Source organism: Podarcis raffonei, chromosome 7, assembly GCF_027172205.1.
Source record: "Podarcis raffonei isolate rPodRaf1 chromosome 7, rPodRaf1.pri, whole genome shotgun sequence".
In the NCBI taxonomy this organism is placed as follows: domain Eukaryota; kingdom Metazoa; phylum Chordata; class Lepidosauria; order Squamata; family Lacertidae; genus Podarcis; species Podarcis raffonei.
Window position 1 is genome coordinate 6,446,557 of NC_070608.1, and position 23,848 is coordinate 6,470,404.

Here is a 23,848-nt window from a genome sequence, read left to right on the forward strand (position 1 = left end):
GTTGTTGGACTACAACTCCCATCATCCCTGACCACTGGTCATGCTGGCTAGGAATGATGGGAGTTGTAGTCCAGCAACATCTGGGGACCCACAGGTTGAGAACCTTCCTAGGTCCTTTGGGTTATGCTCCTTCTCTCCATCCCATTAACATCAGAAGCACAGATGACACAAGAGCGATCCTTTTCAGTGGCTGCTCCTGTATTGCAGAGTGCTCTCCCAAGAGAAGTTAGACTGCCTACCTCTAGGTGACTGATGGCCAAACGCGACCCTCCAGCTGTTTTGGGACTACAACTCCCATCATCCCTAGCTAACAGGACCAGTGGTCAGGGTTGATGGGAATTGTAGTCTCAAAACGGCTGGAGGGCCAAGTTTGGCCATCACTGCTCTAGGTTATGCTTCTGCCAGCAAGCTAAGACTATGGTGAACAGGCCATAGAGGCTAGCTTAGTCATCCAAGGCCCGAGTGGGCAAAAAAGACGATGGAAACCAGACAATGGTGCCAGGTGTGTTTCCCTGGAGAGAGTCTTCCACAAAGCAGCCAGAGATGCCAACCATGGCTGGACTACTGTAATGCACTGTGTGGGGAGCTAGCCTTGCACCTGGTTTGGAAGCTGCAGCTAGCGCAGAATGCAACTGCTAGGGGGCTTTGTTTTACCCCGGTGTTGAAAGACTTGGTTATTTGTTTTCATGTCTCTCTTCTGTGTATGAGAGTGGAATCTTCCCATTCTGGTTCCAATCCCAGGTAGCAAAAACGCCTTGGGTGGGTCTTCGCTGGAGACTGCTGAGGAGACCAAAGGAGAAGTCATTTCATTGTGGCCATCAGAGCTACCACAACTTCCAGACACGAAGGCACAAATTAATTTGGCAGTTGATGTGGACAACAGTGTGACGTGGCAGCTAAAAAAGCCAATGCAATTCTGGGCTGCATCAATAGGAGTATAGCATCTAGATCAAGGGAAGTAATAGTGCCACTGTATTCTGCTCTGGTCAGACCTCACCTGGAGTACTGTGTCCAGTTCTGGGCACCATAGTTCAAGAAGGACACTGACAAACTGGAACGTGTCCAGAGGAGGGCAACCAAAATGGTCAAAGGCCTGGAAACGATGCCTTATGAGGAACGGCTAAGGGAGCTGGGCATGTTTAGCCTGGAGAAGAGGAGGCTAAGAGGTGATATGATAGCCATGTTCAAATATATAAAAGGATGTCACATAGAGGAGGGAGAAAGGTTGTTTTCTGCTGCTCCAGAGAAGCGGACACGGAGCAATGGATCCAAACTACAAGAAAGAAGATTCCACCTAAACATTAGGAAGAACTTCCTGACAGTAAGAGCTGTTTGACAGTGGGATTTGCTGCCAAGGAGTGTGGTGGAGTCTCCTTCTTTGGAGGTCTTTAAGCAGAGGCTTGACAACCATATGTCAGGAGTGCTCTGATGGTGTTTCCTGCTTGGCAGGGGGTTGGACTCGATGGCCCTCGTGGTCTCTTCCAACTCTATGATTCTATGATTCTATGACACACTCCAACATACCTCCTTTGTGGAGCTATGCGTAACTTTGAGACTATTTTCTCACCCACCGCACTCTGTTTATTTGAGTCTGTTTTTCACTTGGGCAATGAAATAGGTGGCTCTTTTCCCACATCAGTGTGAGCCAGCAAATATTATTACTCTTGGCTTGACCCCATTGGTACTGATGGGGCGTCTAGTCTCAGAGCTCTGAAGGCCTGGAATCCTGAATCTCCTGGAATTGTTATTGGACATGGACCACTTGGCAACTGTTGCCATAGAACCAGGTTGCCCAACAACAGAGCCCGGCGCATATCTGTGCACAAATAGAAGGTGGCCAACTTCCAACCGCTAGAAAATCAACTCTGATTTTGGACCTTCCTTGAGATACCGCATTTGGGATCGGCCTATTGAGTTTCTCGGCTCCTCTTCTGCACTAGGTGAGCTACATTGCCATCACGAGAGCCTTCTTGTCACTTATTTCAGAGGTAAAGCCAGGCCTAGATGCTACAGAAGCCACATGGCTCCCACTCAAGTAGCCAGAGGGAGGAAATTTGTTTCAGTTTGCATTTAAAGATGAATTTTCTTAATCTGCATGTTCCTAAAACAATATGTGAACCAAAACGCAGCTGCCCTTCAAAATTCGCACTTCTCTGAATTTTGCAATGCAGCTCTCCAGCTAAGCAATGTGTACAAAAATGTATGTTGTTGTTGTTTAGTCGTTTAGTCATATCCGACTCTTCGTGACCCCATGGACCAGAGCACGCTAGGCACTCCTGTCTTCCACTGCCTCCCGCAGTTTGGTCAAACTCATGCTGGTAGCTTCGAGAACACCGTCCAACCATCTCGTCCTCTGTCGTCCCCTTCTCCTTGTGCCCTCCAAAGTATTGGAGCCTCAACTTCAGGATCTGTCCTTCCAGTGAGCACTCAGGGCTGATTTCCTTCAGAATGGATAGGTTTGATCTTCTTGCAGTCCATGGGACTCTCAAGAGTCTCCTCCAGCACCAGAATTCAAAAGCATCAATTCTTCGGCGATCAGCCTTCTTTATGGTCCAGCTCTCACTTCCATACATCACTACTGGGAAAACCATAGCTTTCACTATACGGACATTTGTCGGCAAGGTGATGTGGGGTAAAGGATGCATATAGATGTGTATATTAGTGAAATTAACATACAAAAATGTATTCAATTGGGGGCAAATCACTTTGCAAACATGTGTATTAGGGGGGGAAATCGCCGCTAAAATACTGATGAATTTTCATGAGGAATTTAAAAGAAATGCAGAATTGTGATGAAATTCGATAGTGGAAAAACAGAAAATGGGAGAAGCTTACAACTCGCCCATCCCTACACTCAAAGCTGCACATCTTCCTTCCCTGTAACATGAACGGAATGCCAAAATATGGGATGTAACCTTAAGGTCCATGAATAACCATAGTTTAGAGGTCCCGAGCCCTAAGGAAGTCAGACTATCCTCCACCAGGGCCAGGGCCTTCTCAGTGATGGCTCCGACCTGGTGGAATGCTCTGTCCCATGAGACTAGGGCCCTTCAGGATTTAACCTCCTTCCGCCGTAAGACAGAGCTATTCCGCCTGGCCTTTAATTTGAATTCAGCCTGATCTTTTATTTCACTTCTCTTCCTTCCCCCTCCCCTTTTATGGCTCTGAGACTCCACAGCTAATTCTCCCCTGGCCTCCTCACTGGCCCAAGTAGGACCAATTCAGCCAGCTAGCCCTGGGGATTATCTAATTGATTTTTGAATTTTATTGTTATTCGTGTTTTTATACTGTATTTTATGCTGCTTTTATAATTAAGTGTTTTGGAGTGTTTTAAATTTGTTGTTAGTTGCCCTGAGCCCAGTTTTTGAACCGGGAAGGGTGGGGTATAAATAAAATTTATTATTATTATTATTATTATTATTATAAAAACTTTGGGAAACGGGGGGGGGCACCGGAGGGAGCTTTGCACCACGCCGCCGGATATGCTTAAGACAGCCCTGATGGTGCCTGGTGGCCCCTGGAAGGCTTCCCAGAAGGAACATGGCCCTCGCCACTGAAAGGCTTCTTACCCTGAGCTACATGATGATAATAATAATAATAATAATAATAATAATAATAATAATAATAATAATTTATTATTTATAGCCCGCCCATCTGGCTGGGCCTCCCCAGCCACTCTGGGCGGCTTCCATAGAAACCAAAAATACAGTAAAATATCACACGTTAAAAACTTCCCTGAACAGGGCTGCCTTAAGATGTCTTCTGAATGTCAGGTAGTTGTTTATCGCTTTGACATCTGCTGGAAGGGCGTTCCACAGGGCGGGCGCCACTACCGAGAAGGCCCTCTGCCTGGTTCCCTGTAGCTTTGCTTCTCGCAATGAGGGAACCGCCAGAAGGCCCTCGGCGCTGGACCTCAGCGTCCGGGCAGAATGATGGGGGTGGAGACGCTCCTTCAGGTATACTGGACCGAGGCCATTTAGGGCTTTAAAGGTCAGCACCAACACTTTGAATTGTGCTCGGAAGCGTACTGGGAGCCAATGTAGGTCTTTCAAGACCGGTGTTATATGGTCTCGGCGGCCGCCCCCAGTCACCAGTCTAGCTGCCGCATTCATGATGATGTCCCTGTGGGCAAAAGTCAATGGAAAGATAGGGCAACCAGGGATCGAAAAATGAATGAGATGCCAACACGACAGTCAGCAAAACTGAGCTGTGTGGTGCATCATCGAGAGTCGACGAAGGTGAGGAAAGCAGGAGAAGGGGCAAAGCAAATGAATTCGGAAGCGGTGCTGGAAAATAGTTGGGAAAGGGATGTGTTTTTCAATACTGTTGGAAAAAACTGCTTCCCCCCCCCCAAAAAAAGAGTAAATTGTTCTGGCTCGGCTTTTGTCTCGAGCAACCTCCTTCCCTAGCTAATTTTAATGCCTGCTTTCCAAATATACTTGATAAGAAAGCATGAATAAAACGGGGGTTTAGCTTTCCATTTATGGAAGCCTCTTGTTGCTAAGTGTGTGTCGATTTACACATGCATTGATGGGGCTTTCACTGTTGCCATGGCAACCAGTGTAGCGGAGCAGTTACATAAGAATGGGAAGATGCATTCACCTGCCTTGTGGATTGCTGGAATTAATTGCAGGACATAAGCAAAGAGAGAAGAGAGAGATCTGAAGATCTGGGTCCACTAGGGTCCACCTGTGCTGTGCAAAGCTCCTGTTCTTTAGGTAAAGGTAAAGGGAACCCTGACCATTAGGTCCAGTTGTGGACGACTCTGGGGTTGCGGCGCTCATCTCGCTTTGCTGGCCGAGGGAGCCGGCGTACAGCTTCTGGGTCATGTGGCCAGCATGACTAAGCCGCTTCTGGCAAACCAGAGCAGCACACGGAAACGCCGTGTACCTTCCCGCCAGAGTGGTACCTATTTATCTACTTGCACTTTGAGGTGCTTTGGAACTGCTAGGTTGGCAGGAGCAGGGACCAAGCAACAGGAGCTCACCCCGTCGCGGGGATTCGAACCGCCGACCTTCTGATCACCAAGCCCTAGGCTCTGTGGTTTAACCCACAGCACCACCCTTACTCCTGTTCTTTAAAGCACTGCAAAACAGGCAAAGATACAGCATGCTGGGAAAAGTTATTTCTGTTGAATTTCTCCCTGTCATACAGCTGTGAAGGGATCAGGCTCCCTGCCAGGAGGGCTGTGTGGAGATGTGGCAACTCCTCAGCCATGGACAGCAGTTTGGGGTGGGTGAGTGTCTCATGCTCTATTCCTCGTGGGAACAGCTGGAGTGCAACAACATCTGGAATGCCATAGGTTCTTCTCCATCCTCGGTTGGTACTTTGCAGGTTAAAATCAGGACTTCGAATTACAGCCAGAAATGGACCTGCTGCCAGCATAGCTGTTCTGGAATTTGCATAACATTCTCCTTCCACATTGGGTCCCAATTACTATGCTGCTGTTGTTGTTGTTTAGTCGTTTAGTCGTGTCTGACTCTTCGTGGCCCCATGGACCAGAGCACACCAGGCACTTCTGTCTTCCACTGCCTCCCACAGTTTGTTCAAACTCATCTTGGTAGCTTCGAGAACACCGTCCAACCATCTCGTCCTCTGTCGTCCCCTTCTCCTTGGGCCCTCCATCTTTCCCAACATCAGGGTCTTTTCCAGGGAGTCTTCTCTTCTCAAGAGGTGGCCAAAGTATTGGAGCCTCAGCTTCAGGATCTGTCCTTCCAGTGAGCACTCAGGGCTGATTTCCTTCAGAATGGAGAGGTTGGATCTTCTTGCAGTCCATGGGACTCTCAAGAGTCTCCTCCAGCACCAGAATTCAAAAGCATCAATTCTTTGGCGATCAGCCTTCTTTATCCGCCAAGCTAAGCAGTTGGCTCCTTACCTCTCTCGCCCTGACCTAGCCACTGTGATCCACGCGACGGTCACCTCCAGACTGGATTATTGTAACTCGCTCTACGTGGGGCTGCCCTTAAGACTGACCCAGAAACTCCAGCGAGTGCAGAATGCTGCAGCGAGACTCCTTACGGGGTCTTCGCTGCGAGATCACATTCATCCGGTGCTATATCAACTGCACTGGCTCCCGGTGGAGTACAGGATCAGGTTTAAGGTGCTGGTTTTAACCTTTAAAGCCCTATACGGCCTAGGACCCTCGTACCTACGGGACCGCCTCTCCTGGTATGCCCCACAGAGAAACTTACGGTCTTCAAATAAAAACATCTTGAAGGTCCCAGGCCACAGAGAAGTTAGGCTGGCCTCAACTAGAGCCAGGGCTTTTTCGGCTGTGGCTCCGACCTGGTGGAACACTCTGTCACAAGAGACTAGGGCCCTGCGGGACTTGACATCTTTCCGCAGGGCCTGCAAGACAGAGTTGTTCTGCCAGGCCTTTGGCCAGGGCACAGCCTGACTCCCTCCCTCGGCAATCTTCGTGGAGCTCTGGCCCAATGGTGGCCAGTGGCTTGAATTTAATTAATTTTATAATGAATGATTTTAGAGTGTTGTTTATGTTGTACTTTTGTATTGTTTTATTGTTGTTAGCCGCCCTGAGCCCGGCTTCGGCTGGGGAGGGCGGGATATAAATAAAAATTATTATTATTATTATTATTATTATTATTATTATTATTATTAATGGTCCAGCTCTCGCCTCCATTCATCACTACTGGGAAAACCATAGCTTTAACTATACAGACCTTTGTTGACAAAATGCTGCTGTATTTTGCAGTAACTCTTGTTTTCTACCAGTGCGTGAATAATTGTGGTCAGACTGTCCAGTAAGTATCACAGTAGATCATAGAATCTAAGAATTGGAAAGGACCCTTGCAGAAATCTTGTCCACAGCGGTCTCCTGGGTAGGCTCGAACCACCAACCTTCTCGTCAACAGCCAGACGCACTCACCCATTGCGCCACCTGAGGCTCACCAGCCTAAGCTGGTGAGAAAGGAAATAGAACACTAGACAAGAGTTCCTTAAGAAGGGGCAAGTGACCCCATCCAGGTTAAATAGCACCACTGTGTCCAAACCACACACAGCACCTCCACCTTCTCTGGGCTGAGCTTCACTTTGTCAGCACCAATCCATTCCAATACTGATTGCAGGCCTTGCGCAGCTTCTTAGATGGAAAAGAGAGGCGGAGCTCAGTGCCCTCAGCAAGCTGGCGATACCTCACTCCAGATCCCCAGATAATCTGATTCAACGATTCCACGTGGATGTTCAACAGCATCATATCACAACCCCACCTGACCCTTTTTCATAGTCATCCTAGGCACCCATGCATTTTGATCACTTCCATGGTAATTCAATCAATCCTTTATTAGGCATAGCAACCACACATTATAAACAAACACCATATGCAGATTGTGGAAAGTACGAATTCGGCATAACAATTTGCATAAATAATACAGTCTAACACTACCACATCACTGACCAATCAAGAACCACTAAATCTCTCTATAATGGCCCAGTCTTTCCACAGGGACAGCACTCAAAAATTTAGCCACTATCAAAGTAATTTGATCATTCCTGTCCGAGAGCAGGTCCTGAACCGTTGGCGGCATAGAATCGAGCCTGTTAGGTTGTAAGGCCTCTAACAATTGTCTTCTGGCATGAATGCCAAAATCACAAGAAAAGAAAATATGCTCCAACGTATCAGGTTCCTGCCTACCACATTTGCAGAGACGCTCTGCTTCTGGGAGACCTAAATATCTTCCGCCTACTATCATCAAGGGAAACATATTAAATCTGGCTAGAATAAACAGCCTGCACAGTTCATGATTCTTCAGATTTGTCATGTAACCCTTTTGAAAATCTCTACACAAAGGGAGATTTAAGTAAAGAGGAGAGCAAGTACCATATTTTTTGCTCTATAAGACTCACTTTTCCCCTCCTAAAAAGTAAGGGGAAATGTTTGTGCGTCTTATGGAGCGAATGCAGGCTGCGCAGCTATCCCAGAAGCCAGAACAGCAAGAGGGATTGCTGCTTTCACTGTGTAGCGATCCCTCTTGCTGTTCTGGCTTCTGAGATTCAGAATTATTATTTTTTCTTGTTTTCCTCCTCCAAAAACTAGGTGCGTCTTGTGGTTTGGTGCATCTTATAGAGCGAAAAATACAGTAATTCTCGATGAAGCTTTCTGTGTACAGTGGTACCTCGGGTTACATACGCTTCAGGTTACATACGCTTCAGGTTACATACGCTTCAGGTTACAGACTCTGTTAACCCAGAAATAGTGCTTCAGGTTAAGCACTTTGCTTCAGGATGAGAACAGAAATCAGGCTCCGGTGGCGCAGCAGTAGTGGGAGGCCCCATTAGCTAAAGTGGTGCTTTAGGTTAAGAACAGTTTCAGGTTAAGAACCAGACCTCCGGAATGAATTAAGTACTTAACCTGAGGTACCACTGTAACTCTAAAGCCTAAATGAATGTGCAGACAGTGGTGGAGGAACCCTCTTGGTGGGACATCAAGGGGTAGCGTGAACCATCCAGCGGCGCACGCAGATGTCCATACGGACTGGGCATGCGCGGCATCCCATACTGACTGCGTATGCGCGGCAGCCCATAGGAACACTCGCACGGACGGTGCATGTGGCAGTCCATACATACACCCGTACGGATGGTGAACAAAAGCGGCAGCTCATACGGACGCCACGCAAGCGGCGCCCATAGTAACTGTCCCCGTGCCCTCGGCCGCTCTACAGCGTGCAGAAGTCGATCCAACAGAAGACACCTTCGCTGTCCTCTGTACAAAGCCATAACGGCATCACCCGCTGCCAAACCACTAACCTTGAATGTAATTATTGCATGATATTTCACTGTGGTCACGAACATGAGGCCTTCTGACAGATGAATAATAGCTTTTGCAAAGCCTTTCCCCCTTCTCCCTCTCCCTTTTCTGGGCCTTAAAATAGCTTCTCTAACTCCCCTTCAGCAGCTAGTCCCTTCCCATGAGGACTGCTCCGATGGGATGGAAAAAGCAAGACACTTCCAGAGAGGGCTCGGGGCCCATTGAGAGCAGGGGAACTGCAGGGCTGCTGAATAGTTTATGGGCTTTCATGCCACTGTGCCTCATTGCTGGAGCCATGGGCCTGTCACTCATCTCCTGGGAGCCTCCCGAGATGGTTCTGCAAAGAAGCCGTGTAACGAGGCTTCCAAAATTGATTGCTTTTTAGCAAAATGAGAAAACCAGCTCGTTCAAAGCATGGCTTTCGCCAGGGATGGCGGAGAAATGCACTCAGCTTGCCTTTGAACATAAGTGTTCCAGCTTCACTTAAATTCGCACCATCTCCAATTTTCTCTGACCGAAGAATGCATGCAAAGATTCACTTGTCGGGGGGAATAATGTACAAAAAAGCATTCTATAAGGGGGAGGCAGTGGCGGAGGAACCCTCTCCAGCACCCGGGGCGGGACGTCGAGGGGTGGGCCAAACCGCCCGGTGGTGCACGCGAAACATCCGTACAGACTGCGCATGCACGGCATCCCATACAGTCACCGTGCGAGTGGCGCCCATACTAACTGAGCATGCGCCATCGGCCACTCTAGAGCTGGGGGGCAGCAGGCCATCTAGTCACCCCCGAGTGGTGCCCAGGGTGGCCCGCCAACTCTGCCCCCCCTTCGTACGCCCCTGGGGTGAGGGGTGCTTATACTAAGAGAAGTTGTATGCTATGTGTGTTTCTTTGCTGATGCTGTTTAGTCGTGACTGACTCTTTGTGACCCCATGGACCAGAACACGCCAGGCACTCCTGTCTTCCACTGCCTCCCGCAGTTTGGTCAAACTCATGCTGGTAGCTTCAAGAACACTGTCCAACCATCTCGTCCTCTGTCGTCCCCTTCTCCTTGTGCCCGCCATCTTTCCCAACATCAGGGTCTTTTCCAGAGAGTCTTCTCTTCTCATGAGGTGGCCAAAGTCTTGTAGTCTCAGCTTCAGGATCTGTCCTTCCAGTGAGCACTCAGGGCTGATTTCCTTCAGAATGGAGAGGTTTGATCTTCTTGCAGTCCATGGGACTCTCAAGAGTCTCCTCCAGCACCATAATTCAAAAGCATCAATTCTTTGGCGATCAGCCTTCTTTATGGTCCAGCTCTCACTTCCATACATCACTACCGGAAAAACCATAGGATAAATGCATATAAATTGCCATGTGGACTTCTTCAAATTGCAATGAGGCGAACTGAATTTAAGAATGGAAAAAATGAGAAACCGAGAGAAACAAAAAAAATAAATGGCAGATTCCCCCATCCACAATTTTTGCCTTCCAGTGCTTGACATCACTGTTCTTTAGTCGTGTATACTCTGCAGTCAGAGCATGTATTGTATTGATCTTTATTACGGCCATTGGCCCAACACACGACAGTTTCCCATACCAACATAATGTACTTAAACCTCCAAATTTAAAACCGCCAAGACTTACAAGAAACAGACAAGAACCAAAGCAAAACAAAAACAAAAGACCAACATCATACATTACAATAAATTTGTAACATAAATATCGCCCTCTACTCATAAATTAGTAGAAGACATCAATAGTGAAATCACCTAATTACATCCTAAAACATAGATCATAGTTTAAAGAGATTATCTGAGCCGCACAGGAGTCCGTTTCTCTTCTTTAGGGATAGGACGCTGATCAAGAATCTGGCAACCATGAGTGATCTTAGGGGGTCATCATCATTTAATAGATATCTCAGTTTGGCTTCATTCGTCAGAGCATGGAGGATACTAAAATTCCCACAAGTGTGGGATTTGTGGCAAGAGTATTAGTTTTACCAAGGTGGGCTACGACGACTGGCTTCTCCGGGTGACCTGTTTATTGAGCATTCGTCCTGATTTGCTTGCACAGAGCTTATGCTGTAGTTAGACTATGCCTGGTCCTTATCATTCATTCTGATTTGTGGACAGGATACCTATATGACAACACTGTTTCAACCCTGAATTTTTTTGCAAAGTGTTTACATGTCTTCCCACCAACCATCCATTTATCCCGCATTTTTCAAAGCATTCCACTGTCACTTTCCAAACGGCAAAAAGCCCAGGCTTTCCCCTCTTTTTTTAAAAAAGTGAATTTGTTGTGTAAGGGTGACAATGCACTATAAATCCACCTAACTGCAGAAACCTAAAGTTCTGGTATGAGCTCAGATCCTGCCCCCCCCCCCACGCAAAATACTTTCTGGAGGTCCCCAAAGAACTCTGGAGCAGGGAGGAATATATTTTAGCAGGTTAGAAGCAGGATTTACATTCTTTTAAAGCATCGGTCAGCAAACTTTTTCAGCAGGGGGCCGGCCCACTGTCCCTCAGACCTTGTGGGGGGCTGGACTATATTTTGGGGGGAGGAATATGAACGAATTCCTATGCCCCACAAATAACCCAGAGATGCGTTTTAAATAAAAGCACACATTCTACTCATGTAAAAACACGCTGATTCCTGGACTGTCCGCGGGCCGGATTTAGGAGGCGATTGGGCCAGATCCGGCCCCCGGGCCTTAGTGTGCTTAAAGGTAAAGGAACCCCTGACCTTTAGGTCCAGTCGTGACCGACTCTGGGGTTGCGGCACTCATCTTGCTTTATTGGCCGAGGGAGCCGGCGTACAGCTTCCAGGTCATGTGGCCAGCATGACTAAGCCGCTTCTGGCGAACCAAAGCAGCGCACGGAAATGCCATTTACCTTCCCGCAAGAGCGGTACCTATTTATCTACTTGCACTTTGATGTGCTTTTGAACTGCTAGGTGGGCAGGAGCAGGGACTGAGCCACGGGAGCTCACCCTGTTGCGGGGATTCGAACCGCCGACCTTCTGATCAGCAAGTCCTAGGCTCTGTGGTTTAACCCACGGGGCCACCCGCGTCCCTTAGTTTGCTTACCCATGTTTTAAAGCATCTCCTGCCAACCTAGTGCTTGCGGAGGCTGATGGGAGTTGTAGTCCAAAACATTTGAAGGGAATTTGATGAGCAAAAGTGGCTTTGAACAAACAGCAGCCTCTGTTCCATAAAGATTTGGAGATATCTACCTCGCATAGCTCATGAAAGGGAGTGTTGTTTGCTTGTTCACAGCTTCATTTCCTTCCGCCTTCCAACGAAATGTTGTCTTAAGTGGCTTTTGCCGACACGTGCAGGATCCCCAGAAGGATGATATAGGAAATGGCGAGTTTCCTTTTCGCTTCACTTTCTATTCAAAAGACAAGGGAGTTCCCAACTTAACGGGTGATGGATTGCAACTTATCTGACCCTTTGGCCAACAGCAATCATAAGAAGGAATTTTTATTGCATTCAAGGGTAAGTGCAGGAACGTGCTGGCCAGTATATGACAATGGGGAGGTGCTTCCTGCACAAAATAAAAATACAGCTTTACCACTTTAAATTCCACCTTATAGGGGGTTAGGAGAGCTGTAAATAATGCCAATATATTTTGCTTCTGGCAACCAATGCACCCCTTTGATTTCAGATCTTGCATGGGTAGACGGTTCTAAAAAGCACAGAACACAAATTTTCGCAGCCCTCTGTCAGCTATGGTGCCTCGTTTTCCAGAAGTATATACACACACACACACATATATACACACACACACACACACACACACACACACACACATATATATATTTGTTGTTGTTTAGTCGTTTAGTCGTGTCCGACTCTTCGTGACCCCATGGACCAGAGCACGCCAGGCACCTCTGTCCTCCACTACCTCCCGCAGTTTGGTCAGACTCATGTTTGTGGCATCGAGAACACTATCCAACCATCTCATCCTTTGTCGCCCCCTTCTCCTTGTGCCCTCCATCTTCCCCAGCATCAGTGTCTTCTCCAGGGAGTCTTCTCTTCTCATGAGGTGGCCAAAGTACTGGAGCCTCAGCTTCACGATCTGTCCTTCCAGTGAGCACTCAGGGCTGATTTCATTAAGAATGGATGCGTTTGATCTTCTTGCAGTCCATGGGACTCTCAAGAGTCTTCTCCAGCACCATAATTCAAAAGCATCAATTCTTCGGCGATCAGCCTTCTTTATGGTCCAGCTCTCACTTCCATACATCACTACTGGGAAAACCATGGCTTTAACTATACGGACCTTTGTTGGCAAGGTGACGTCTCTACTTCTCAAGATGCTGTCTAGGCCTGTCATTGCCCTTCTCCCAAGAAGCAGGCGTCTTTTAATTTCGTGGCTGCTGTCACCATCTGCAGTGATCATGGAACCCAAGAAAGTAAAATCTCTCACTGCCTCCATTTCTTCCCCTTCTATTTGCCAGGAGGTGATGGGACCAGTGGCCATGATATATATAAATTTTTATTAGTTTTTTAACATACCATTTTCAACAGTGATTAAACATACTTTTACATCTTATTCATTTTTTTTTACTTCCATCAGTCCTATCTGAAAATTTTCCAATCTAATCTCTTAGTATGCATTTCTTATTTTCCCTGTTACATTTAAAACTCATAACCAATATCTCTATCTTTTTCTACTTTGTAACACTTCGTATATTTCTCCTTACAAAACTTCTTGTAGTCCTACTAGCGTAATTTGTTGATTACAGTTGCTCTTCAAATAATTCATATACTTCTTCCAATCTTTTGTAAATCTCTGGTCCCGCAGGTTTCGAATCCTTCCTGTCATTTTGTCCAATTCTGCATAGTTCATTAATTTCATCTGCCATTCTTCTTTCGTCAGAATTTCTTCTTGCTTCCATTTCTGGGCTAACAATATTCTTGCCACTGTTGTTCCATATAAAAACAGTTTGACATCTTGTCTATTAATGTCTTGGCCTATAATACCAAGTAAAAATGCTTCTGGTTTTTAAAAGAATGTATATTTCAACATCTTTTTCATCTCATTGTGTATCATTTCCCAGAAGTTCTTTACTTTCTTACATTCCCACCACATGATAAAATGTTCCTTTTTTTACTTTACATTTCCAACATTTATTATTTGTCTTATACATTTTAGCTAATTTCACTGGTGTAATATACCATCTATACATCATTTTCATCATATTCTCTTTCAAAGCATTACAGGCTATAATTTTATCCTTTCATTCCACAACCTTTCCCATTCTTTAAGCTGTATATTACATCCAAAGTCTTTTGCCCAGTGTATCATTACCGATTTCACTTCCTCATCTTTCAAATGCCATTCCAACAGTATTTTATACATTTTAGACATTATTTTACATTCATTGTTTAATATTTCTATTTCAACTTTTGAAATGGATGTACTCAGTTCTGACCAAACTGAGTCTGATGAGGCAGTTGTACATGATTCCACTTTCCATACTATTCGTTCCTGCTATTTCAGGGGGCAGGGGGGCAGCTGTCCCCCAAATCAATAAAAATCTGAGGCAATCATTTATTCAAAAATGGGGTGTGTTCAAGAGATATCTACAGAATAACAACAGTGGAACAATATCTATGGCAGCGTTTGAATAACCCTTGTCTAACCGAACTGCTAAGAAACAAGCAAAAAGGTACGAATTGTTGTAGGAAGGTATTAGAAAATACATAAAGAGTAAGGTAATAATGATAAGTACATCCATCACCAGAAAGGTTATACGCATGAGGAAATGAAAGGAAGTCTATTCTATGTTAGCAAAAAGAGATTGTATAAATTTAAATTTAATTTAATTTTTTGTAAACATATATAAGATTATCAATACACAATTGTTTTCATCTTGGTATACTGTGTATGTTATCTATGAATTTCAATAAAGCATTTAAACTGGGGGGGGGGATATAAAAAATATTTTAAAAATCTGAGGTTCTGCCCCCCCCCAAACTAAAATCCTGGCTACACCCAGGCTCAGGGCAGTCAAGCTGTCTTGTTTCCCATCAGTGCATGTTCCGTATCTTTCTGCTGAAATCCCATAACTTCTTACACCACAGATGTTCAAATGGGGTGCCTCTGTTTTGTTGTTCTGCGGCACGAGAGTGCTCTTCCAGATGGAAATGCACTGTTATTGCATCCATACACCTGCAAGATTATTTTTTAAAAACAAAACACCAGCCTGCCTGGAGGGTCCCTGGGAATCTGGTCAGGAGCCCAAATAATAATAATAACAATAACAATAACAATAACAATAACAATAACAATAATAATAATAATAATAATAATAATAATAATAATAATAATAATAATTTATTTGTACCCCGCCCATCTGGCTGGGTTTCCCTGCTTACAAATTCACTTCTTTGCAACTGTTTTTTGAATAGGGCTGCCATATTTCAAAGAGTAAAAAAAAACCAGGACACCCCGAAAGTTGATGAGCTTCTTTTAGGAAACACCCAAAATTGTTGAGTTTTTTTTAAAAAAACACAAAAATGCCAAATTGACTTGTCTAAGATCCAGGACAAAGCACTGAAATTCCCCCCGGACACCAATTCTTGCCTTTGAAATCCCGGTAATGCCCAGGAAAATCTAGACGTAAGGTAAAGGTAAAGGGACCCCTGACCGTTAGGTCCAGTATTGGCCGACTCTGGGGTTGCGGCGCTCATCTCACTTTATTGGCCGAGGGAGCTGGCGTACAGCTTCCGGGTCATGTGGCCGGCATGACTAAGCCACTTCTGGCGAACCAGAGCAGTGCACGGAATCGCCGTTTACCTTCCCGCCGAAGTGGTACCTATTTATCTACTTGCACTTTGACGTGCTTTCGAACTGCTAGGTTGGCAGGAGCTGGGACCAAGCAACGGGAGCTCACCCCGTGGCGGGGATTCAAACTGCCAACCTTCTGATCAGCAAGTCCTAGGCACTGTGGTTTAACCCACAGCGCAACCTGCGTCCCTTTAATCTAGACATACGACAACAGTATTTGTGAAATGCTTCTGCTGCACTTTACTAGCTCTTTTTCTTCTCCCCATTGCCCTGTTTTTCTGACTTTGTGTAACTCAATCCCTCCAAAAGAGGCCAGGCAATTTGTAATCTAATTACCACAGGCCCGACTTGAAACTCATCTTCTCTTCCTTTTAGAGCAGTCAGCGACAGCGTATTTCAAATCCACCTGCAAAATAGGATCCACTGTTATTTTTATTTTATTTTATCGAGTAAATGTCCACCTTGTAAATGCCCCCTTTGCTCCTACTTTCTCACTTAGAAATAGCACCACAAAAGCTTCGGCTCTTAAGCTGAGGTGTGCCTCTGTCATGGCCTCCAGTTGAAGAACGATATCCCATACAGTCATACCTCATGTTACATTTGCTTCATGTTACGCTCTTTCAGATTACGTCCCGCAGTGCCCCAGAAGTACAGTGGTACCTCAGGTTACATACACTTCAGGTTACATACGCTTCAGGTTACAGACTCCGCTAGCCCAGAAATAGTTCTTCAGGTTAAGAACTTTGCTTCAGGATGAGAACAGAAATCGTGCTCTGGCGGTGCAGTGGCAGCAGGAGGCCCCATTAGCTAAAGTGGTGCTTCAGGTTAAGAACAGTTTCAGGTTACGTACGGACCTCCGGAACGAATTAAGTACTTAATTTGAGGTACCACTGTACCGGAAAGGGTTACTTCTGCGTTTTGCTGCTCGCACATGCGCAGAAGCACTAAATTGCGATTTGCGCATGAGCGCCAAATCGCGCTGCGCACCTGCGCAGATATGGCACTTCAGGTTGCGCTCTTTTCACGTTGCAAACGGGCCTCTGGAATGGATCCCATTCGCAACCACAGTGGTACCTCGGGTTAAGTACTTAATTCGTTCTGGAGGTCCGTTCTTAACCTGAAACTGTTCTTAACCTGAAGCACCACTTTAGCTAATGGGGCCTCCTGCTGCCGCCGCACCGCTGGAGCACAATTTCTGTTCTTATCCTGAAGCAAAGTTCTTAACCTGAAGACCTATTTCTGGGTTAGCGGAGTCTGTAACCTGAAGCGTATGTAACCTGAAGTGTATGTAACCCGAGGTACCACTGTATTGCCAATGTAGCTGCTGGACTCCAAGTCCCATCATCCCTTTCCAATGGCCATGTTGGCTGGGACTGATGGGAGCTGGAGTCCAGCAATGGCTATATACAGATAAAGCCCATTTCAAGCACACACACATACCAAGAATCTTGGGATTCGTAGTTTGTTGAGGGTGCTGAGAATTGTCATGGGTAAATTCCCAGGATTCCTTGAGGGAAGCAATTTGCTTTACATATATGGTACATTTACCGAATCCCCTTTTAGAGCCATCTATGCCTGCCTCATGGGGGAGTGAGTTCCACATGTGTTGGTTGGATAAGTATTCTCTTTTATTTGTCTTGAAATGTTAAAGAAGCTATGCACTGTGATGAAGCTTCAACTTTAAAAAAAAAATGCCTTGAACTCACCCACCTCTCTACATCAGAATTGTTTTGAACCCTTCCACCTCTAGTTTCCAGCATCACATTAGCAGGTTCTTTACTAGCTACAAAGCAGCGTGCATTTGGGTGCACAGGCCTACGGCTCAAATCCATGGAGATCCTGTAGGCTTTTTTAAAAAAATAAAATAAATTTTATTAGTATTTTTCACACAACAACAACACGAAAGATATATATATATATAAACACACAACACACAAAAATCAACATTCGAAAACTAAAGAAAGCAACAACAACCACAACAAAAAATCCATATCTTACATGTTAATATTATAAACACTAAAACAACAAGACATTGACGTCCACCAATCCCACAGCACCTCCTTTATCTCTTATTGTGTCTTCCTGTTTTCCTGTTTTCTTTATCATCTCTATCCTAACATCTAGATATAAATCTTTCTTTCATATCCTTTAACTTCCTGTAGGCTTAATCCTCTGCTGGACTCCGGCCACTGTATAACTTGTCATGTAGGCATAGCTCTTGCCACACCCACTCTGTTGCAATCCTGCCCCATCTTCTTACCTGTCGATTCTTCAGGTTGTCCCTCTAAAGTAGGGTTGCCGTATTTCAATAAGTGACAATGTTGTTGTTGTTTTTTAGTTTTGGCAAAAGTCGTTGAGGTTTTTTTGGGCCAAATTGCCCCAAAAAGACACGGCTTGCTATACATCTGGATTCTGCCATTTTCCCAGTTTCTGCTCGGACACTGCTTCCGACTACAATATTCTGGGTATGTCTGGGAAATTCCAGACGTATTCCGACCCTATTAAAGGCTGAGTCCTTATTAGAGTTCCTGGGCTCAGCCAACCGCCTCTCTGCCTCCTCAGTTGGGTTCTTCCCAACATCACTGCTTGTGATCTATTGGGAGAAATCAACCAGCCTGGGCCAGCAACAAGCGGTTATCACTCCTGCAACATTGCCATCTCAGGAAGAAGTGAACAGGCCAGGAATAATAGCTGTGGAGTCATTCTCACCTGCCAACACTGACTCCTTGAGATGCATGCAAATTTCCTCCTATTGTATCTTTCGGACCTTAGGCCAATACTTTTTTTTAAGGATTGAATATATGCAAAGACAGAAGTGTGTTCTAATATCGACCGAGCACAAAAGCTGACAGTTCCGCATTCCTGGCATTGTCCTTTGCAATGCAGAGTCTCAGAGAAATAAACACATTAAGCATTACAGTAATCTGAAGAACAACAATACTATAAAGGGAGGTGGCCGGTACTGCACAATACCAGCTTACAACGATAAGGGACACTGAAGAGAGATCCGCGCTTGTTTAATGAGGTGTGGATTTTGTGTTAGGATGCTCAACCAACAAAGCCATTGACGAAGTTGTGAAATGGAAGAGTAGCGTAGGGATAGCGAGTGTGTGTTAGGAAGCACAAGCCATCATCCCTGCTCAATAAATTAAGGACAACTGAAGGACTTAAATTTGGGACTCAGCTACATTATTAAAGAAAAAGTGTTTTATATACAGTGGTACTTCCGGTTGCAGACGGGATCCGTTCCAGAGGTCCGGCCGTATCCCGAAGTTTTCACAACCGTAGACCACTTCTGTGCATGCGCAAGGGGCGGTAGAACGCTTCCGCGCATGCGTGAGCGGCGAAACACTTCTGGGTTTGCCGCTTTCACAACCCGAAGTTTACATTACCTGAGGGTAACGTAACCCAAAGTTCCACTGTATACGTTATAATGCTGTGACACTAGATGGCCCTGTGGAATCCTGTCTTTCGCCAACGTGATTTCCCACTTTGAGGTTTACAACACGTTTTTTTCTGAAAAGCTTTTTTTGATGTGTCTAGATCCAGGCCTTGGTTCAGCGCCTGTCCCCTCTTCCTACAGAACACTGGACATTGTCGTTCTGAGATTACATCTCCCCTGTCCCACCTTCTGGGAACAAATACTTCTTTTCCTTTCCACCATCTCCTTTCTTCCTTTCCTCCTCCATTCCCTTACCACCAAAGCTTGTCCCAATGTCAGGAATGTACTGGCAGATGTATGTGGGAAGCATTTGCAGTCTGGTGATGAACTCGGTTGCTTTTTCTGAGAGACAAAAATAATAGCTTGAAAGTAAGTCCAGGGGTCTTTCAAAACCTTATATCCTTCCAAATATGCTTTTACACAGACGGTGCCTTGCACCAGCTCAAACTACTGGCCCATTTAGCTCCATATTGTCATGAGTTGGGAGAAGGGGGTAGGCTGGATGCCTAGTCAAAATCAAGGTCGTGTACGTAACCTTCTGGTGGCTTCCTCTACAGCCATTGGCCTACCCCAAACCTGCTTCTTGGGAGACACCTGCTTCTTGGGAGAAAAGCAATGACAAACCTAGACAGCATCTTAAAAAGCAGAGACATCACCTTGCCAACAAAGGTCCGTATAGTTAAAGCTATGGTTTTCCCAGTAGTGATGTATGGAAGTGAGAGCTGGACCATAAAGAAGGGCGATTGCCAAAGAATGGATACTTTTGAATTATGGTGCTGGAGGAGACTCTTGAGAGTCCCATGGACTGCAAGAAGATCAAACCTATCCATTCTGAAGGAAATCAGCCCTGAGTGCTCACTGGAAGGACAGATCCTGAAGCTGAGGCTCCAAGACTTTGGCCACCTCATGAGAAGAGAAGACTCCCTGGAAAAGACCCTGATGTTGGGAAAGATGGAGGGCACAAGGAGAAGGGGACAACAGAGGACGAGATGGTTGGACAGTGTTCTCGAAGCTACCAGCATGAGTTTGACCAAACTGCAGGAGGCAGTGGAAGACAGAAGTGCCTGGCATGCTCTGCTCCATGGGGTCACGAAGAGCCGGACACGACTAAACAACTAAACAACAACAACAACAACAACAACAACAAACCTGCTGACCTTCAGTAATGTTGGAGTCTCCATGTGCCTTCAAACCAGCCGAACTTGTGCTTCTTGATGCATGTTTTCCCCAGTCTAGCTAGCTTGAGCACAAATTGCTGGATGGCCTGTTCTCATTGTAGATTAACCCAGCCGAAAGCCACACTTTGGCTTCCAATCAGATAAAACAAATCATAAATATACACCCCAGTTTAGCTACAGTCATGCTTAACTGATGGGTTAATCATTGTCACTTTTGTTCTGATGGCATGTAAGAAACTCTGTGCCTGGTTGCTTATTGGAGAGGTTATTAAGCATAGAATAACACTGCCATCCTTCAGTCACAAGGGTCAAGATCACAGGAACCCTTGTGCTTAAAAAGTTTCCCTGTCAAGGAGTTGCCCCCAAATGTTTGGGGCCTCATGAGGCTTCTGGGCCAGAAATAAAACAAAATGGAGATGTTTAGGTTTTATGGCGGGGTCAAAGCTCAGAGGTCAAGTACATGAAGATCCCAGATTCTTGGCATCTTAGGGGTGGGGGCTGGCTAAAACACTGGAGATCTGCTTCAAGGGCAATCCTGAGCTAGAAGGACTGTTGGGATGCTGTCAGGAAGACGGGGGTATCAGGCAGGAGACCCGTGCACACTCCGTCAGCAGTGTGTAAATCTTCTCACAGCAGAAGACGCGGACAGAGAGATGTGTAAGCATAATGTACAGCACTTTATTCAGCATGTCTGCTTCCCTTCGTGTCCAGCAAAACAGCAGTAACACAAAAGCTAAATACAAACGGAAGTTCCTAGCAAGTGCTGGAAGTAAACAGGCATGTGACACACAAACGTCATGCCTGTACCTTTTTAAGGTGGAACGGAACGATATCCTAACAAGGACGGTGGCATAGCTGTCAACTTACAGATTTGAAAATAAGGGACCAGCAGCCTCGAAAATAAGGGATCAGCAGCCAAAATAAGGGATTTTCCGAACACAGGTATGTTCAACTTCTGAGCCCCTCCGACCCAAGGGCAGAAAGCCCAGCCAGCAGCCAAACGAAGCCTCAAGTGGTGGTTCCCACAGCACAGCAACCTGGCAAAGGGGATGCAGCAAGGAAAACCACCGTCACCTCTCCGCTGGGAAGTGCTGAGCAAAGGCGAGTCCCCAGGCAACACGGCCGATTTGATTGGCACAAGGCATGCAAGCTCCACCCCCCAGTTGTTCTTAGACTCCTTATTGGGTGAGCAACGCAGCCAAGCAACACAGTTGGAGCCTCCCTGGCCGGAAAAGAGGGAGGGAGAGGAGCTGCTTCCTTTCAAACCCGGGGAATTTAAGGGACATCATCAATAAGGGACAGCAGTGGGAAATGGTGCTGGGATAAGGGAGTTTCCCGCCAAATAAGGGACGGTTGACAGCTATGGACGGTGGTTCTGACTTGATATAAGGCAGCTTCATGGGTTTTTAAGGGTCAGGTTTTCAACATTTTGTGACTGCATGTGATGAAACATGGTGGACGAGACTTCCACATCATTCTACCAAGGACAGAGCATAAGAGCATAAGAAGACACTCTACTGGACCAGGCAAAGGCCCATCCAGTCCACCGTCCTGTTCTCACAGTGGCCCACGGATGCCTCTGGGAAGCCTGCAAGGAGGTCTTGGGAGCAACAGATCTCTACCCACTTGCAAATCCCAACCACTGGAATGGAATTCAGAGGTATTTCTGGCTCCAACAGTGGAGGAAGGTTACACAGCCATCACAACCAGGAACCATCAAACGCTTTGCCCTCCACGAATTTGTCTAATCCTCTTCTATAGCCACCCAATGCATTTCATTGGCGTTGGCTAACAAATTCAGCTGCAAAGGGTTCAAGTGCTTTTATTATTTTCAAAAAGTTGAAGCCAAAGCATATTAGACAAGGCTAACATACAGAATTAGTTCATTAGATAAATTAACAGGAAGGATTCGAAATCTGCGGGATCAGAGATTCTTAGAAGACTGGAGTAAATATTTGAATTATTTGAAAAGCAGTTGTAATAATCAGATTACGCTAGTAGGACTGCAAGATGTTCCGTAAGGAGGACTATTTGAAATATTGCAAGAAAGACTATGAAGAGAACTATTCGTTAATGATAATTAAAAGTAATAGAGAAATTACGAAATGCAGAACAAGTGCTAAAGAACGGAAAATCTTCAGAAGTTGTTGACGGAAGTCTAAAATATTGTATAAGATAAGAAGTTATGTAATGATTGTTGGAAATGGTATGTTAAAGAAGCTATTTCCTCCTTCCTCTCCATAAAGGCTTATCAGTTAGTAATCTTCCTCATTAACTTAATATTCCACATTTACTTTCTCCAGAATCTCCCAGATGGCAAGTGTGTGTTTCCCCCCTCCATGCTTTTGCTAATAATAAACATGCCATAGTTAGCTTCTTCACCTCCTTAAACCTTTGTGTTCCTGGACCAGTTTTAGGAAACTTGGAAACCTAGGGCAAACACTCACAAGGCACAGCTCAAAATCTCTCTGGCCATTCCTTGCTTTCTAGCTGCAGAGATGGCCATCTCACTTTTCTCTCCTTCATTTTCAAGGTTAACACTACAGGTCAATGCAAACATTAGCAAGCAAGGTAAGCCAATGGTCTCTCCCACTATAAGGAAACTTCCTGTTATGTACTGAGTTGAATAGGATCCAAAATGCAGCAGTCTGATTGGTCCTAGAACAATAGAATTCAGAATGCAGTAGTCTGGTCCTAGAATAGGATCCAGAATGCAGCAGTCTGATTGGTCCACAGGAGTCACCCAATCCGGCTCCAGGTGGAAGTGAATCCGCAACCTGATTGGCCTACAGGAGAATCCCAGAATCAGCCAATCACGTGGGGCCCATTGTGTAAATAATGTATATAAAGGAGACATTCTGGGGGAACTTCCATTCCTCTTCACTACTATGAGCTGAATAAAGAGCATGAAATCCACGCTCAACTCTATTTCACTGGCGACGAAGGTGGGATCCCACTGAGCTGACCGCCACACACAGCACCGCAGCACCGCTCAACTGCGAGTATATTTCACTTCCTATGTTCCAGATACACAACCTGATTCAGACCACTCGATGTCTTCCCTGCTGCCCAGAGTACTTATGTCTCTGGCTGTTTATTAGATATGAAAAAAGCAGCCATCACAAATGTTGATCTGTACTGTGGATCTTGAAAATACGGAAGAGCAGGCCTTGGGAGCTTGCATTGGTGCCCTATTCCCAAGCCTGACACACAGTTGTTTCCGAGTTAGCACAAGACATTGGCTTTGTGTATCCTTTCTTACGGTGCCTCAAAAGCACACCTTGACACAAGTATTCTTGGTTTTGCCAGACAATAGCCACCAAAGCACCAGACACTCGATTCATTACTTATTAACCCCTGTGATCAAGAGAATGTGCCCTGGCAGACTATTTACTTTAGGGAGTAGTGGAATTTTCCCTGTTCTTCCTGCAGGAAAGCTAGGGGTGTGTAAAGTGGACTTGCCTTCTGGTCCTGACTTTACTAGGTAAGAACTATGGGAAATAATCAGCTCTCATGAATCTCCTGTCTTTATTTATTAAGTAAAGCATTTCAAATCCACCTTTCATGCCACACAAAGGAACTTCCAAGGAAATGTTTATCACAACATACCTAAATGGTATTTTTTTTATTAAGTTTTCCAACCAATAAACACATATTTAACAACACTACAGTGTCACAAATATTATAGG

At 45.5% G+C, this 23,848-nt stretch overlaps 1 protein-coding gene across 2 annotated transcripts in view; it reads left to right on the forward strand.

The window, feature by feature from the left end:
- Nucleotides 1–1,811: 1,811 nt before the first annotated feature.
- SLC45A4 (solute carrier family 45 member 4) overlaps nucleotides 1,812–23,848 on the forward strand; it is a 112,459-nt gene continuing 90,422 nt past the window's right edge. For both annotated transcript variants that reach the window (XM_053395204.1, XM_053395209.1), the window contains exon 1: nucleotides 1,812–1,940. The gene's annotated coding sequence lies outside the window, so the exon portion shown is untranslated. The remainder of the gene's footprint in view (nucleotides 1,941–23,848) is intronic.